Source organism: Camarhynchus parvulus, chromosome 2 (assembly GCF_901933205.1).
Source record: "Camarhynchus parvulus chromosome 2, STF_HiC, whole genome shotgun sequence".
In the NCBI taxonomy this organism is placed as follows: Eukaryota; Metazoa; Chordata; class Aves; order Passeriformes; family Thraupidae; genus Camarhynchus; species Camarhynchus parvulus.
The window spans coordinates 98,467,529-98,483,817 of record NC_044572.1 but is presented as its reverse complement, the minus strand read 5'-3'; positions in this window follow the sequence as shown (position 1 = coordinate 98,483,817).

The following is a 16,289-nucleotide window of genomic DNA, read 5'->3' as shown; positions in this document are numbered from 1 at the left end:
TGCACTTGATGCCCTTAACCAGACCAGCAATAATTTGGTAGAGGCTCCAAAGGAGGTAAAGGCCCAGGACACAGGCCAAGAATTCCCTAAGAAAGTCCACAAAGGGGCAGAGTGGCTCAATGAGCATTGATGCATGTGAGCTTGGAATGTCAGCTGTGATATTAACACATGAATAGTGGATGGTTTTACCAGGACTCACTAATGAAGGAACAGAGAGAACTGTGGACACCAGGAATATTGTCTTAAGTTGCAAATTCAAGATGTGGCTGGGCGTGTGTATTCTACTGCCCTCTGTTAGTCATGGGGAAATTATCTGCTGTTAATTGGGCCACTTGTTAAAACCAGGTGGGGCAGTTTTCTTTATCTCTTCCACGACCCATCCTGCCTCTGGGAAGACATCTTCTGTTAATGGGCCATTGAGTGTCACTACATGACTGATAAAATCACATCATCCCATTGGGAGGTGCTCTGCCCAGGGGGAGGAGCCAAGCATCCCTACCTGGATATAATCTGAGAACCGGAACACCACAGTCAGCCTTTTCCCACTGGATTCACAAAGGAGCAGCTTTCTTCTTCACTGGATTCTCGGAGGAAGACCAGGCCCATCTACACCACCACTGAACTTTCAGAAGAAAACTCCATCCTTCTACAGGATCACTGCTCCAACAGAACCACATCTGTCACCCCAGGCAGACTGCAGCCACCATTTAACTGGAGTGCTACCAACACTCTGACCAGCAGTGTCAAGTCATATTTTGACTCTGCCAGTGTTGTTGTATATTATTGCATTTTTATTTTTGTTTTTATTTTTCCTAATAAAGAACTGTTATTCCTCTATTCCAAAGATACTCCCATATCTTTGCCTGAGAGCCCCTTAATTTCAAAGTTATAATTCAGAGGGAGGGGGTTTACATTTTCCATTTGAAGAGAGGCTCCTGCCTTCCTTAACAAACACTTGTCTTATCAAACCAAGACAAATATCATGCACACCCTTTCCTTGGTGTCAATTTGACTGTGAGCCAACTGCTATATCCCATGAATGTGGCAGCCCAAGTGAGCCTTCTTTGAGCTCCCCCTGCTAGGCAATGTGGCTGTATGGATGTGATCTCCCTGTTGGCCACGAAACCTCTCAAGGTTGCTCCTTAAAGCAGGGGCACCTCTCTACTAACAACAGATCTTTGGGTGAGTCCAGTTTGAATTCTTTGTAAATTGCAGCTGAACTGCAAGCCAGTGATTCTCCCCTTGAGCTGGGACACCTCTCAAGGCCTGAGATTCCTTACTTGATACTGAGAGGTTCTTCATCACCCAAAGTGAAGAGACCCCTTATTCACAACAGATCCTCAGTAAGTTGCTGAGATCTCGTTAAATTGATACTAATGAAACACATACAGTTAAATCCTTTAGTTATGAACCATTGTCCAGCTCTGAGACTAAGACTGGATCTAGCCACACCTAAGCTTCTTGAGGAGTTCAGAAAGCAGGTTCACCTCTGAACCTCGGTACTCAACAAGAGGGTCTCCTGCTCCCTTTTATGTCTTGGACCTCTGTGTATATCATCCTAAATTGATTTTAACTTGATTTTCCTGTGTATGTTTGATCCATGTGGTAAGTAAGAAGAGCTTTTAGAAGCCCTTGTAGGGAAGCCCATGTAAGGTTTTCATCCATGTTGTAGCAAGCAGCATAGTTTATGATGCAGAGCAAAGAAAAACAAAAGGAAGGAATTAAGCCTCAAAGGATAGTTTTGAGCTATAAGGAAAGAAAGTAGTCCTTAGGTATTACAAGGAGCTGGTGGATGCTGTTTGGTGGTGCTGTGTCTCCAGACAAACCATGCATGAAGAGCTGTAAATAGATACATATGGCAAGGACAACCTGTTACTTGGTGCGGCTGGAAGAAGAGTTAAAGAGGGGAAACACAGCTGAAATGTGAAACATCTTGAGGGAAGAAGGGCTGTACCTGGTGTACTTGATACACGTCTGCACTAGGGTTTGCCTCTTTTCATGGCAAGACCAGGAGCAATAGGATTCCTTCATGGAAAGGGCTACAAGCTCACAGAAATTTGCTCTGTGAAGTCTCCCAGATCACCCCTCTATGGATGATTTTCCATGCATGGGGTGTGTCTTGGGGTGCCAGAAAACCTGTCATGGTTCGTCATTATGTTCTGTGTTGAGAGGTACCATGATTTTGTGCATTGGCATCATGTATGTATGTGGGACTTGGGCAATAAGGTCATGAGCATGAGAAAAGGGAACAAGAATAATGTAAGAATTTTGGGATTTCCAAATGAAGGGTCTGGGCCAGATGTTGCACTGGCTTGTAGTTGTGTCTTATGTGGTGCTATATTGGATTTAGGTTTTAGTATCAGAAGAGATTGGGAGCTGCCTACCCCCAGGTTGGACAGTCAATTCCAGATGGCTCCAAAACAGGTCATGATTTGCCAAGGTTGAGTCCATCAGTAACACTGGTGACATCGCTGTGAAAACATATTTGAGAAAGGGCAAAGAATGCTGTGCAGCAGCTGAGAGAGAGAAGAGTGAGAAAAATGTGAGAGAAATAGTTTTCTTCCCTTGTGAAATGGTGTCGATTCACATTTTTCAAATCACCTCATAGGATCTCTGATGATTCCAGGATTAAGCAATATGTGATCACTGATTCTGAGAATATTGGTGCTGCCTGAACCATGACACTGTAAGAATTTATCTGTCCCTTGATGTTGCAAAAGATTAAATTGAGCCTATTAATCTCAGTTTGTGAATGGATTTGCATATGTCATGAGTTTATAGGACGGTAAATGGAAAACAAATGTTTTCTCTTCTGCCTTCTAAGCAGCATGATGATAAAATATATGTTCAAATGACAATGGCTACTGAATGTATCAGAGTAAATTATATCCTATTCTGCTTGAGCAGTACTGCACTTAAGGTTTCTTTTGTTGTCTTTTTTGTCTCCCTTTTTTTTCCCCTGGAAAACATTATTATACAGTGAAAAAATACTATCTCCTTGTTTTCAATGGTTCATGTGGCTTTGGCACAAGAAAGCATTCATTATCCATTTTAAAATTATGTTTCAAGGCAAACTAAGTAATTACTCAAAGATCATAGGAGAGCATCAAGCCCCATGAAGCACTTAAAAACTCTAATTAGTGTAATTATGTTAAAAAATAAGAAGGTGTTCTAACTAACAACATAATCATAGAGATGAGGTGCTTGCCCACAATTGTCATTGGTAACACCAGAATTAATTTTCTCTGATTATGATTCATGTAAGCAGAAGAAGAGAGGTTTTAATGTTAAACTGCAATCGGTAAAAATTAGGTTAAACATCAGAATCAGGGTTTATGAAGTCCTGAAGCATGCAGTGCTCTATTGTGTCAATTTATACTAACATCAGAATTAGTGATTAAAAAAAATGGTGACACTTCTGTCTGCTTCTCTTGTTAAGGTTCTGCTCTTCTTTCTTTTATTTTTTAATTTCTGGAAAATTCCAGAACTGTTTCCTGCAGGTTATGCAAATCAAACAACTGTGTCTTGATCATTAGGTCAGAGCCATAATTCAAAGTCAGGAATAATAAGAATAGCAACTGCTTGAAGCACAATTATCAGTTTCTATGAGATTTAACACAGTACTATTCCTTGGACCTGTATGCTGAAGCAAGGGAACAGAGCCCTGATCTATGTTTGAAAGAGCAAGTGTATGTCTGGAAAAGAAATAAAAAAAATTAAAAAATACAAACAGAAAAAAAAGATTAGGCAAATAAAAAAAAAAAAGGAAGAGATGATAACCACACTTTTTTTCCCCCCTAGAAATATAATGACTGTCTGACAGGCAGCAATGGAGGTCAGCGGAGTTAGCTCCTTGCTCAAAGCAGGGTCAATGTAAACCTAGTTCCATATTGCAACCTGCAGTGCTCAAGGCTGTGTCCAGCAGAGTTGTGAGCATGGAAACTTTACAACTTCTCTGGCTGACCTGTAGCAGTGTTTGGCTGCTCCACTTTAGAGATATTTATAATGTATGGGATCAAAAGTTCACACAAGGGATACAGTGGTACTTAACTGGCATGAGAATTAGTTTCAGACAGTGTTTCAATCCTGTCCATGAAGTGATGAGATACAGTATGGTAAGTAAATAATTGTGTTCTCGAGGTAAAGTGGTAAATCTTTTTGAGTTTATTGTTTTATGGCTGTGAACTGAGTTGAGCAAAAGCTACCTTTCTTCAAGTATATGAAGGAAAAGGAAGCACCAGCAAATTTTTAAATAAATGTTTATCTAATCGTCTTTAAAAACTCTTTTTTGTTAGCTTGATTAACTACAGAATGTTAATAACCAATGTTCAGGCACTTGACAGCTAGTTGCATAGATTTTGGTTTTAGCCAATATGATTATTACCACTAAATCATAGTAAAGAATTTAGATACATGAACTTCCTTCATAACATTATTTCCCCATTTAAATAGATGCTGACATTTTTTAGGGTCAATACTTCATTGTGAGTGGGTAAAGAAGAATGTTTAGGTACAAGCACAAGCTTATTCCTTTAGGATGAGATATAATCCTTACTGTGACACATTATGAAATTTCCAACAAAAATTAATTTTTAATGTCGCAGAAAAGCAACTGAAATGGTTATTTTTATATATGTAACCCTGCAGAAAACTAGTTCCCTAAAAGCAGAAACAATAGCTGAGTTCAGAAATTACAAATTGTATTTACCTCAGTAATGTATTAGCTGTGGAGTTAATTCCATTTAAATGCTAACACTAAAAAAAAAAAATAATACATTGAGGAGAGAAAAATATTACAAGCTCCTTTATTGCTTTTAATAATACATCCAACACAAAAATGGTTTCAAATAAGTCATTAAAGCACAGAATGCAATGCTAAGTGGTTTGGAGTGAAGGCATAAATCTTTAGCTCATCGATAAGAGGCAGCAAGTGGTCTGACAGCAGCCACTGCCACTGAGTGGTGCTGAGCTGCCAGTGGGCTACAGCAGGGTGCAAACAGGGGCTGAGATATCTCATGCTCAGATGGGTGGTCATCCACTTGGCTGTGTGCCTTCCTCTGGGTGTGTGGGATTTACTTGCACAAAGTGGCATGAAGATGCTGACAGGAGAGGTATAATAAAGCCTCTATTCTGGCCTTATTATCGAGCAGTGCAAGATGGCCCGGGAGCCCAGTCCTTCAGGGAGACAGAGTGCCTGAAAGCTCAGCTAGCTCGAGGCCCTCACTGCAGGCTACCCCCTTAACAAGCTTGGTGATTGCCAGCTCTATAGTGGTGTCAGCTGTCTTAGGATATCAGCTCTTAGCTTGCTAGGTAGGTAGCCTTTGGCTGGAGGCTGCAGCAGACAGTCGAGAGAGGAGAAGGAGTGCGTTGGTGTTCCACAGTGAAGGTTTATTGAAGGGAGGCCATGAAGGATCCAGCGACAGCTCTTCTTCTGTCGAATGGGCTAAAGTAGGCCCCTTTTATAGGGTTAAGGGGGATCCAAACTTGACCAATAGTAAGGTTAGGTAAGATGGCCTATAGGGTTACAGAGATAAGCTTTGGGGCGGGGGTCAGAGAGACAGGAACTTATTTTGCTGTCTCATCATGACTCAGCAGTTCCTACTGGTCAATTCTCCATGGAGCCTTACCGAGCTCCATGGGGTTTGCTACAGAGAGGCTTAGACAAAATCCAGCATAGGATATAAAGTCATCCAAACAGTTGCCAAATTGTTGTTCATATGTGGCAGAGAGCCTCCTGTGTCCACTTGAAAAATACCTGGCTTTGTTGCCTCAGTTGATCCCTGAGCTTTGCTGCTGATCACCTGAACTGCCAACAGCTTCTCCACAGGTTGCTGGAGATCCCTGCTATAAGCAGTTGTCACTTCAATGAAGGCTGGATGAGGCAGCTGAATCCCTAGAACAGAACAGAACAGAACACTTCAGCTGGAAGGGGCCTGCAGCAATCATCCCATCTGACTAGTTCAGGGGTGACCAAAAGTTAAAGCATATTTTTAAAAGGCATTCCAAAATGTCTCTTAAACACTGACAGACTCAGAGCATTGACCACCTCTCTAGGGTGTTTGACCAGGTACCAGTGTTTGACCACCCTCTCATAAAGAAATGCTTCCTAATCTCCATTCTAAGGTTTCCCTGGAGCAGCTCTGAACCATTTCCATGTGTCCAATTACAGAATACCAAGGAGAAGAGCTTAGTACCTCCTTCTCCACTTCTCAGGAAGCTGCAAAGTGCAGCGAGATCTCCCCTGAGCGTCACTTTCTCCAAACCAGACAAGCCAAAAGTCCCTAGCCGCTCCTTACAGGCCCTGCCTTCCAGCCCTTTCACCAACCTTGTTGGCCTCCTCTGGATGGATTCAACTACCTGAACATCCTTCTTAAACTGCAGGGCGCTGAACTGCATACAGAGATAACCTAATTGTATTAGGTAGTGTGCCTGAAAACCTCACAGTAATTTATAAAATTTTAATTCTACAAATTGCTGATTAAGTGCTGCTGAGAATGAATGCAGTGATGTGAATTCCCTGTCCAGAAATGACAAACAAAGCAAGACTTTTTGATATGATTTAAAATCCTCCTTTTTTGCTTATTGTTTCAAATGACAATCTTATCTCCTCAGCCTGTCAGGCACAAAAAAAAAGGAAAAGACAGTTGGTTAATATCACAGCCCAAGTTTCTTGGCACTGTTTTCACTCCCTTAGGAATAAACCTGAGCTTTAATATCATTGCTTTTATTGCAAGGTCTAGCTGGTTGTCATTTTCCAGCTGTTCCCAGCTTGAGGAGTCAGAAACTGTCAATTGACTTGGAAGAATTTTTCCTTACATCTTGCACTGCTTCAAGTCTGAAATGTTCATTATTATCCTACCAGGCAGAGGTAGATGTAAGAGAGAGACAAAACTGCATTTTTTAGAGAGTGGCTGTTGTGCCTTTATTTTTTGAAGAAGTTCCTGGAGTCTGATCATTAGAAATGAACAAGCGGCATGTATTTTAACTTATAAACTCCCAGTTTTTCTGGCATTTCTTTTGAGAATAACCTTTAACATATCAGATTGCTCAACTCTGGCAAAATTCATTCTCAGTCTGGAGCTGGGGAAGGGGAAAAGGTGAACCAGTTGCATAAACAGAGATGTCTAATATTATTCTAGGTAGTTGTGTAAGATACCCTTTCAGGGGCCCAGCTGCAACTCCAAAAAGAAGCAGTTCTTGTGTCATTCCTGTCACACCCACCAGCCCACCCATCAGATCCTGTGTGTGTTGGGTCCCAGATGACAGCCAGCACCCACGTTTAGGCAGCTGATCCATGCACCAGGATGCTGAAGTCCACCCAGTGAATCAAATGAACTGTTTGAGCTTCTGTCAGCTGAGCAGCCTCTAGGGCACACTAGAGTGGCCACTGGCTGCAGTGGGAGTGCAGACACATTGCCTATACATAAATACTGTTGAGAGTTTTTTGCAGATTGAGGAGTTTTTGCTAGACAATGGTCATATTCAGCCGTTGCACAATCCAGCCTGCTTGTACTAATGGACAATGGTCACGTACACAAGCAATGAATAATGGACATAATCAGAAATGGGATCAGTATATCCTTGAAAGAGATACAAGAAGAAGAATCATCAGAACTCAGCAAGTTTGTCAGCAAGCTTGGGAAAGTAAGAAAAAAGTGAATCATGGGTGGGCCAGATGACCACAGCAAGATGCGTGAAAATTTAGGTGATCCAATCAGCATTCTAATTTAGACACGTGATCAGCTAGGATTAACCAATCACGTATTAGCTAGAGACACGTGGACAGAGAGATTTATTATAAATATAGTCTTTTTAGGGATAATAAATTTGGCTTCACTGGATCATGCTGGTCATGGTGTGATGTCCCTGACCCCACACCCCGCAAAATACCAATCTTCCAGATGGCTACCTTGCAGTATCTGAATCTATAGCCTTTAAGAGCTAAAGCCCACCTATACTGAGCCTTATACAGAGTGTCTCCCTGGCAGTTGCAATCATTTTGGCTGGGTTGTTTGTTCCTCATCTCTTGGATAGGCTTGCACATGTCTTATTCCTGCTTTCATTGCTGGCTGTAATAACACAGTAATTTTCCTTTTAGCTTTTTTTTTGTACTCATCTATTTTGTTTCTATGTGAGTGACTATATAATTAAATTGATTATTTAATTCTGGACAAAAATCATAGGACTTTTCGATTAGTCTCTCTGTCTCATGCTTTCTTTTTTAAATCTTGCCTTTAAAGCACACAGTTCAAAACTTACCTACATCATAAACTATCTGATTTTATAGTTAGACTGAACTTATTTTACATCTAATAGAGGAGAGGCTGGTACCCATTAAAGCAGTTTTTACTACAGGATATTTAAATTACCTATTAGACTGGCTTAAATTGTCAGGTAGTCTGTGTCTACAAAGGGTGCTTTCCCCTGATTTATATTCACATATATTTAGCAGCAAAACTTTGTGGTTTTGATTGATGCTATTCAACAGAATAGTGCCTTATTCAATCAGAGATCTTGTGGAATGGAGTACTGGTATAATTTTTCACAGTGTTCAGTACAGCAATGAAAGAAGTTCCTCTCTTTTTAAGAGACATAGTTACAGACTACTCTTATTAATATTGAATCAAATCTTCATCAGACACTTGTTTTCTCCTCATCAACACAAAAATTAACATATCCATTCCATACAAAGGTTCTGTGATTTAAACAGCAATTTACATCACGCATCACATTGACACTTTCTAAACAATTTCTGCGAAAATTGCATTTGAGCTGATTTCGCACATAGAAAATGATACCTATATCTATTATTAAAAAAAAAAAAAAAAAACCCAAAACCAGCCCAACAGAAAAAATCCCCTAGAGAGCCAATTCTTTTCTGTGCTTCAGCTGTGACAGAAATATAAATCAACATTCTCCAATGGATTCATTTTTGAGTATATTCTCTTTAGCTAGAACTATCAGAAAAATCTGTTTATCTTCTCTGTGGGTGTTATTCAGAGACAGCTAGAAATATTGTAGGGTGATATACATGTGGGGCATGAAACCAGAGTATGGACTGGGCTTTTTATTGTACTGTCAACTTGAAATGAAACAAGTGGTAAGCATAGTGAAGCAGTAGTTTACAAAGGTGTCTTAAATTTTCTGGGAAACTGCTTTCTTCCTCATATGTGTTCCAACTGTCCAGCATTGGCATCAACAGCAATTGCAGGAGAAGAATTGCTGAAAAAAACCTAATGGCAAGCATGTTGGACAGCAATGGAGATAAAGAAAAGGCTGAAGAGTCTGGTGGGGCTTTTTTTCTGTATGTTTGTGAGGGTTTTTATTTGGTATTTATTTTCTTCTAATTAATATAAGAGAATTGTAATCTGTTACTTGATCCATTGAAATAGAATCATACAAACACACGTGAGAATATGGGAGAACAAAGCTTTACAGACTGACCAAGCTGTGGCTATGCCAGCAGCAGGACTGTCTGATGTCACCACTGTGATGTGGTGATGTGGTGCCCATTCTGGTGTCCCCAGCTTGTTCTTGGAGCGCTGGTGAAGGTGTTTGGCACTTGTGCTCTGGGCAAGTGTGGCTTAACAAGTCTTTAGCAAACAGCATATTCTGTGAAATATAATCCTACAGGTAGTGTTAAATCCTGTGTCGCAGACATCTTTTTATTAAAAATCCTTTCCTTAGGATTTTTCCTTCTGAGAAGCTGAGAGGCCTCAGAAACAAAATGTAAACAATGGTTATCTGCTGCTGTGGAATGCAGCAGGTGGATCCATGACTGGTCTCGTGTGGATGTTTGGAATTAGTGACCAGTCACAGCAGAGCTGGTTCTCTCTCTCTGTCCAAGCCACAGACCTTTGTTTTCATTCCATTCTATTCTTAGCTTAGCTAGCCTTCTGAGATGAAGCTTTTCCTTCTATTCTTTTTAGTATAGATTTAATGTCATATAGATAATAAAATAATAAATCAAGCCTTCTGAATATGGAGTCAACATTCTCATCTCTTCCCTTACCTGAAAACCCCTGTGACCACCATCACACACCTGGATCTAGTAAAGCCTCCTGCTTTGAAAGTAAATAGAAACATTCAATTTAGGTTTTTCTTAGTGATTTTGTTTGTTTCTTTGTTGATTTTTGCCAAACACATCCCCATAACAATGCCACACTGAAGGCGTCAGCCTTGAAGAGTTTTTGTCACTTCATTTAAATCAAATTTATGTAAAGCTGCTTCTGAAATTATCTGTGCTGTTACCTCTCAACATTTGGTCTGGAGGCTATTCACAGAATAAAACAAAAGGTCCTAGACATGTGATGAGGCACCTTTTTCTGTAAAAGAAAATGGTTGAATCTCACAGGACTTTGCCTCAGGAAAGACAATTTCCCTCTGATACTATTTCATCAGTTCTAAATGATGATCCCCACTTTTACTGTGATTAACTACAGAATAAATTTTAAAAGTTTATCTGTTCAAAGAAAGATCCTGTGATCTGACACATAATGAGACTGTTCAGATGCCAGTATTTTGGTTTTTTTTTCCAGAATCATTGTAAGTATGTTTTGAGAACCAGCAAAGCCAAGTACTTCCTTCCTCTGAGGAATTTATCTCAGCAATCTTTTCCAAACAGCTTCTTCCCTGTTTAATTATATGGCACATTTCATAGAAGTACATAGCCAATTTTGTTGTTTCTTATGTTTTACTTGATGGATATTTTGATTTCTGATCTGATGAACAGATATAATAGGGAACCTAAAGTTCCCAAGCAAATCATATTTCATTTTAAAGAAACATTATCTATTGAATTATTGTAGTAGCCAATCCAACTAAGTCAGAACCAGGAAATTTTGGATGACTCTGCTCTGCAGCACAGCAGATTTAAAGCCTCAGGCAGGAAAACTGTGGACAAATCATTTGCAGAAGAAGGGTGTCCTGGAGAAAATTGTTGTGGTTCCTGTTTGTGAGGGAGCAGAATTTTGCATACCCTTACACAAGATGTCTGGCTGGTTTCTTGTGGTAAAATTAGTGAAGTGCATTTACTTGAATCTCCTCTTATATTTTGGGTGATACAGACATCACTCAGACTTGTTCTTCTGGGCTCATTCATCCAATCTGACAGCTCCAAACTTTTAATACTCAATTTTTCCCTCCTCTATCAAGCTCTTCCCTCAAAATATTGATGTGTTGCTTTAAGAAAATTTACTAAGGCTTAATTTATAAGCATGTATATAAAGAGGGTATTAATGAAGGGGCTGATGTTTTTAGGCTGTTTATGGCTTTGCTATGTGATGTGTTATCTGTAGGTATCAGAAATTGTTTAAAAAGTGTTTCATTAGCAGCTCTCTATATAGAATTCCTGCAAATAGAGCAACAGGATTAAAATTCACCTCAGCAGACAGAAGATGATTGGTAGTGTTTTCCTCTGTGGCTCCATGGAATTGCCCTGGGCAGAAGCTCTTCTCTTACAGTATCTAGAAACATGGCATATTCTTGATTTCTGTCTCAGAGTTAAAATAAGAAAGACAAATCTCTCTCTGTCTCAGGGCTTCTATGGCTTACTCATGACTGAGAATCACTTAATTCTCATTTTGCTTGGAAGTTGAATGGATGCAAGATAATTGCAAAAATAATGAGAAAGGTTTAAGGCTTCACTTTATGAGATTTCCTATCAAAAAAGCATAAAAATAAATTATGGGTCTACAACTTGTGATTACAATGAAGAAATTTTACCTTTTCTTACCAGCAACTGTGTGATAGATGCATTACAATGTAAAACCACAAATTAGATTCAAAATTGCAGACTGAGGGAAAAATACTGTTCAAAAAAAGTTGTTCAAACAGACAATGCCCAGTCTGATGGAATTCCAGATTTAGAACAAGATTATTATATACTCCCACAATGCAGATAATAGAAAACACAAGATTGTCATGGGAGATAAGATGGGTTTTAAATAAAAATCTCAATTATGCTCCATCAGGTATTAACATTTGTATACGCTATAGTGCACTTGGTACTTTGCAAAAATTCAGAAATTAAAATCCCACTTTCATCTGCCTAGTAGCTATCATTTTGAAGACTATTTGTGTGCAGAGGCTCAAATGTACGCTTACTGAGTAATGCAACCATGAGGGAAAACTTAATCATGAAATGACTTTCATTTCTTAAAAAAACCCACTAAATCACAGCAAGCATAGCTCTCAAATAGCCAATGTTTGCTCATGTCAGTTTGAATCCCTTTAATCTTTTGACATAACAGCTAGCAGAAGCTAAAGTCAAGCCTACCTACCTATCCATCCATACAAGAATTATGCCTAATTGTCACTCTGTGATACTCTGTTCAGTGGTATAAGTATCAATATTATCTTTCTCAGCATCATAAACTGTGGTTCCACAATCTGACTGACAATCTGATTGACCCATGATCTGATTTTGGCATATGAGAGAACTAATTTGCATTATTTACAGGAGTATTGTTTTGCTCTTTTGTTTGCTACAGTCATGAGAGGTAAAGGTGCAGCTATTGGCTAATGGAGTGGTGCCTCAGGTGTGAAGAACAGTGGAACAAAAGCACAGAATCAGTGATCAAATTTGGAAGGAGCCTTTGGATGTCATTTGCTCCAACCTCCCCACTAAAGCAAGGTCACTTACATCTATTGGCCAGGGCCATGTCCAAATGGTTTTTTAACATCTCAAAGGACAGAGACTCCTCAATCTCCCTGGGCAAGCAGTGCCAGTGCTGGGTCACCCTCACCGGAGAAAAGTCTTCTTCAGAGGGAACCCTCCTGTCTTTCAGTTTCTGCTCATTGTCTCCAGTTCCATTCACTGCCCTCAACCATTCCTGCATTTCTTTTGCATCTAGGCCACCTGGGTTGGAGGTATGAGTTGGCGTGTCTGGTTTGGTGGCACATCCCAAGGCATCTGGATGTTATTCACTAAGAAATTGTGTTCCAACATAGAACTTTTGTGTTAAACTGAGGATCAATCTGATAACTGTTGAACCAAATTTCAGTAAAATAAAAATGATCACTTTTTCTCCCAGCTTGTACAAAGACTGTTAAGAGGCTTAGAGATACTTCAGAAACAAGAACAGCAAATAATTTTTTATGTTCCATATTTGTAGTAAGAGAGATGATTCAAGAAATATATCTCTTGCAAAAAAACCCCAAAACCCCAAGACATTATTAGCTTCACATATGGAAGCTTAACCTTAGAAGTAGAAGTACTCTTTTTTGAGTGAACAGGGTGGGGAGGTAATGGGACAACACAACATTTTATGCTATCAAAATCCTCTGCTTTATAATGCACTGTGAATCATAGCAATTTTTTTCCCTCTTTTGTGCAGAATTGCTCAACTGCGTTCACCAACTTCCAAATCAAAGCACACCCCCATACCCAGAGTAATATATCATTACTAAATCCCTTTTCTGTAGTCTCACTAAAAGTACATGCCTATACCCTTAAAATCCAAGGGAACTTTCCTAACATCATTCACCACAACTTGTGCTCTACAACAGTAACTCTGCAAAAACAGATAAAGCTATACATTTTGAATAGCATTAGTAAAAATAAAACTTTACAAAAAAGGAAAAAAGTGTGCTTATATCCAGCCAATATTTCTTGAAAATAAATATTGTAAGAGATGCAGGTGTAGACAGCTAGTGAGGATCCGTGACCATGGAACAAGAAATAGCATATTCAACTTCATGCTTTGAAAGCAGAAACTTTGGAAACTAAAACCAGAGGATAAAATAAAATTATTATATACGTCAGCTGTACTCAGGAGAATATTGCTGCTGACTATCAGTCCATGAATCATGTAGAGCAACAATTTCACTGAGTTTTCAATGAAAACTCATTCACTTTCAGTAGTTGCTGTCATAGGAAAGGCAAAGACAGAAGCCTGATATAACAAAACTGTAGAAAAAAAGATGCTCTGATTGGATTTTTTTTTTCTGTGTAACACACACAGATTCTGGGTAGTTGGGTCATGCAGAAGGAAACTAATGTGTCAGCCATATGTGGGTGCTTGATTATTTGCAGTGATGACTAACTGCATTTTCTTTGGGTTGAGTGGTGTTCATTTTCTTCACAGTGCTGTTGGAAGGAGTTTCTTACTTGCATAGTGAAATATTTTAATCTGACACTAATAATAAAGGAAACATTACTCATAGCCATGATTGCTAGTTTAATTCTTTCACTATGATGCAGGCTGAGAGCTCTATACAAACATAGCCCTTTAATCTGGAATGGCTTGGAAAATGGCCAGAATTTGAAATTCATCTCAGGGAGTCAGCAATTATTCCTCGATGAAAGAGAAATTTTGCCATCCAAAATAAAGACAAACGCTATACAAAATAAATTAATCACTTCTCTAACACTCTTCCAACTCTCTTCCAAGTTTCTACAGCCCCTGTGGGCTGGTAATTATTGTATTTCACATAAGACTAATAACATTAATATATATAAGAAATATTAGAATTTTGCAAAAATTTCTCTGGTTTCTTGGAATGAGAGGTCTCCTAGCACAAATACCCCATTTTCTTCAGTGATACAAGTTAAATTAATGCTCTTGACTTTAGAGATAAAAGCAGATGTATATTTCCTAAGAACTTATTCAAAGCATTTCAGTTTTTGTCTGTGGGATGTTAGAGTTCATGGATATCTGAAACATGCAAAAATGCAGTTAATTAGTACCGTGTTCAACTGGCATCCTATACAAATTCTAGCTTAATCTGTCATTTAAGAATAATTGGAGCACATCATTTAGATCTTAGGAGAGCTGTGGCTTTCACTGCAGGTATGAAATGGAGAAATCTCTCTCACTACCTTTACTCTCTTGTCATTGTTTTATTTGCTTATTGTGATTCCACAACAATATTATTTCTATAGCTATTGCTGTTGTTGCCATCATTATAATTACATTGATTATTCTGCCTAGGGAATTTAAGTCTGAATTATTGATCTTAAAGCTTCCAATTAATTGTTACTAACACTGTCAAGGTGGAACTAGTTTAGCAAATTGGTGATTCAGCTGCAATAATTTCCTGCAGGATGAGGCACTCTTCTTGAGCTACAGGCCATGAAATGGAGAAAACCATGACTTGGTTTATTCCAGGTTTCAGTGGCATGAGAAACACTGTCTTCAGAGATTTATTCTTTAATGATCAGTGTGTTTGAATGACCATCATAATTCCTCTTTTCCACAAGACTTATCTTCTGTAACATATTTTCTTTGGTAAGTGAGAGGGATTTTTGGAGAAATGGAATTTTCTGGATTATATGTTTTAGTCAGAAGACTTAGTAAACATCATTTTGACTGAGAAATACTTAATATCTTCCTCACTTCTATGGAATTGGCAATTGTTGCAACAAGAGGCATGGTTGTCTGTAACAAGACGTCTACTTGTGACAACTGCACGATTGACAATGTGCATGTTGATGTAATAACTCTTTCAAAACCACTTATTTAGGAGTGGGTAAATATTTGTCCAGGGAAATTTCCCTCTATCTATTTAAAGAAGAACTAGATTAAGTGCTTGGGTCTTTGACTTTACCCCTACCCTAGCTGGTCGCAGGAAGTGCAGTTGACTTGATAGACATTTTTAGACCCAACATTTAGGGTTTTGAATCATTACAATTATTGAATACCTAAGGTTAGATTCAAATTTAAAATGGGGATGATAACAAACATTAGCAGTTTAATATAAAATTAGATTCTTTAAATTCAATGATACAGAATGTTTCTATCCTATGTTGGCAGAGTAACAAAGACATGAATGGAATTTAAAAAAAATAGGACTTTCAATAATTGCCACCCACCATAAGTTGGCTTACGGCAGGAGCTATTGTGAAAAATTACTTGCATCCTGCTAGCATGGGATGAATTTTCTGTTCTTTTAATATGGACTCTGTGAGTGGATCATGCCTTTCTTTAATATATTTCTAGTCTGAAATTATACCTTTTATGCTCTGGATCTTCACTTCAGGGTTTTTGCTGTTGTCAGCAATGCAGTTCTTGTTACTGGACCTGAACAAGAGGTGATGGTTGTTCTTTTGTATCTTCTTATGTGTATTGAGCTGAAGGTGTATTTCTGTTCCCTATTACTTTATAATTTATGTGCAGTCATCCATATACTCTACCTCTTAATTAAGGTCTCAAAACCTTAGTCTTATTAACTTTCTGACTCTAACTTTCACAAACAAGCACAACAATTTTTTTTTGCCTTGTTTCTAACAGTTTGTTTATGTCACTGCCAGTCACTGTGATCCTGCAGTTGTTTAATTTTCTACCAAC